Source organism: Ixodes scapularis, unplaced genomic scaffold (assembly GCF_016920785.2).
Source record: "Ixodes scapularis isolate PalLabHiFi unplaced genomic scaffold, ASM1692078v2 PGA_scaffold3__209_contigs__length_174095766, whole genome shotgun sequence".
NCBI classification, from domain to species: domain Eukaryota; kingdom Metazoa; phylum Arthropoda; class Arachnida; order Ixodida; family Ixodidae; genus Ixodes; species Ixodes scapularis.
Window position 1 is genome coordinate 112,769,748 of NW_024609868.1, and position 2,665 is coordinate 112,772,412.

At 46.1% G+C, this 2,665-nt stretch overlaps 1 pseudogene; it reads left to right on the plus strand.

Annotated features, from left to right (window-relative positions):
* The first annotated feature begins 594 nt into the window (after positions 1 to 594).
* LOC121048003 lies at positions 595 to 1,812 on the plus strand (annotated as a pseudogene).
* The last annotated feature ends 853 nt before the right edge of the window (positions 1,813 to 2,665 follow it).

A 2,665-nucleotide genomic window follows, 5' to 3' on the forward strand; every position in this document is an offset into this window, starting at 1 on the left:
CAGATTGCCAATAAGGAGCAAGCACATCACCGTGGAGCCGCCAGCCGACATCTTCATGTTGGAAGGGTGCTACCCTCGAGAGCTGTCGTCAGACGTAGTAGCTCAGGATTCAAAGAGGGATCCCTACTGAAAAAAAAAACCATTTGGCGCCTATATGAAAACAAACGGGTCCATACCGGTCACCAGTTTGTCAAAGGGGTCCCCCGTATGAGCCATAATGGTCACCTGTTTGGACAAACAGGTCATTCCTTTGGCAAGCGGGTCGCTCGTCTGGGCAAATGGGTCGCTGGCCTGGGCAAATGGGCGACTCGTTTGGGCAAAGTTGTCGTACGTTTGCTCAAACCGGTGACCATGTAGCAAACTGCACCGGTTTAATCAAACGGCTCTCCGGAGCCCGTTTCATACTGAACGTACAGATCGGCGGCGTAGGCACGCCTAGCGTTTCAGCCGTGGCAGCCAATGTTTCCGGAAGGCTGGGAGCGCCGGCTCATCGATTTCAGATCGTCCGCGTAATGCAAGTAATTATATTTATATTTCAATTGCGCTGATGTTCGCTTATACTGCAAGAGTGGGTGTGGCGGCCAGCGCAGCAGGATGATAACACCACTCTTCGTCATACAGATTGCCCTGCTGATGGGATCACTACCGCCGAGCTTGGCTGGAGGGACCAACATCAAAAAGACGGACAGCACGAGCATCGCGGCAGCCGGCGATACCACGCGAGCCATGGGCGGCTTCTCCGACAGGGCATTTTTTGCCACGTCGGTCCGACTGCCACGAACCACGAAAGGATCCGTCCGCACAGATCAAGGCGTCACCAAGCGACCGTGATCGGCAACGTCATCGGAAACGACTATATCAGCAACGACGAGCGTGGATCGGTTCAGTGGGTGTGGCGGCCAGCGCAGCAGGATGATAACACCACTCTTCGTCATACAGGTTAGTGGCAAACGCCATTATGGCTTGAAAAGTGACGCCCTGTGTCTTATTGTGCTGCCACACCCATAACGGCTACTATGTATTGCTTCGGAGTGCCTTGACGTTGTTTGTTATCTTCTTTTGCTCTCGGGGGACATTGAGAGTAACCCGGGACCAATCACTTTGGATGAAATAGACAAAACGCTGCACAAACTTTTAGAAGGTCAGCAAGACATCGTTGGAGCAATCAATGAAATCAAATCGAACAAATATAAAGTTGAAGCTAGAATGACTGCGATTGAAAAGTGTGTCGAATCATTCCAAAACGTTGAAACAAAAATTGACGCTTGCCCCACTACCATAGTTACTTTGAAGCAAACAATCGGCTCCCTAGAGAATAAGGTAGACGAGTTAGAAAATAGAATGCGCAGTAACAACTTAGTATTTTTCGGAATTCCTGAAAGCCAAAACGAAACTAAAAGTGACTTAGAGCAAGCTGTCGTCTCGGAAATTCTACGCGACAAACTGGACATTGAAAACGCTGAGGTAGAGAGGCTGCATAGGATTGGAAAACCATCAACAGGAAAGCCACGGCCGGTAATCATGAAGCTTCGGGAGTTTAATGTGAAAGAAAATATACTAAAAAACGCGCGTAGGCTGAAAGGTACTGGAATTTCAATATCTGAAGACTTCTCGTTTCACATCAGAGAGAAAAGAAAGTTGCTTTGGAACAGCTCCAAGGAAGAACGTGACAAGGGCGAAAAAGTAATACTTAAATATGACAAATTGATTGTCGGCAACTCATGTTATCAATGGGACACTGAAAACAACACTCGCCTTCTGATAAGCACGAGGCAGCGAACCGCCAGAGACGGGCAGCCTCACGATGAATGACATCGGTGTTTAGAATCGCGCTCCTTCACTCTTATCAATGTCAACGCAAGAAGCATAGCAAATTAAACTGTTGAACTTGAACACATGTTACTGTCTGAAGATCCGGACATAATTGTAATAACAGAAACTTGGTTGCACTCCAGCATTATAAATGATGAAGTTATCCCACCAACGCACCAAATATTTCGTAAAGATCGTGACACGAGAGGGGGAGGTGTAGCAATAGTTATTAAAAAAGATATAGATGCAACCCTATTTCAAGATACTGCGAACATAGAGTCGGTTTGGGTGAAAATGCGCATTAATAACAGCCCAATTCTCGTTGGAGGCGTCTATCGGCCGCCGAATGCTCCTGAAGGTGTACTAGAAAGCCTATATGATTTTATAAATATTCAAAGTCCTCGTTTTGCAAACATGATTATCGCAGGAGACTTTAATCTTCCCAACATCACCTGGGAAACCTTGACACCTTTGAACCCTAACTGCCGGCATTCGGAGCTTCTGACAAGCATGGCCTTTGCAAACGACTTGTCACAAATAGTCACGTGTCCAACGAGAATCACAAGATCAAGTAGCACCATGCTTGACTTAATTTTTATATCTAATGAGCTTTCTAACAAAACGTTTAATTGTTATGTTCGGGAAGGAATATCAGATCACCGCTTAATTTGGTGCGAATTCACTGGAGGGCTGAATACTAAGGAAGCAGCCCGGGTAGTCAAAGTTCCTAATTACACACGAGCGCTAGATGAAAGCATTTTAGACCACCTTGAACTGGAATTTGAAAATTTTTGTGAACTAAGTACACACAAAATAACTATCAATGACTTATGGTTCTCGTTTAAAGGCACAG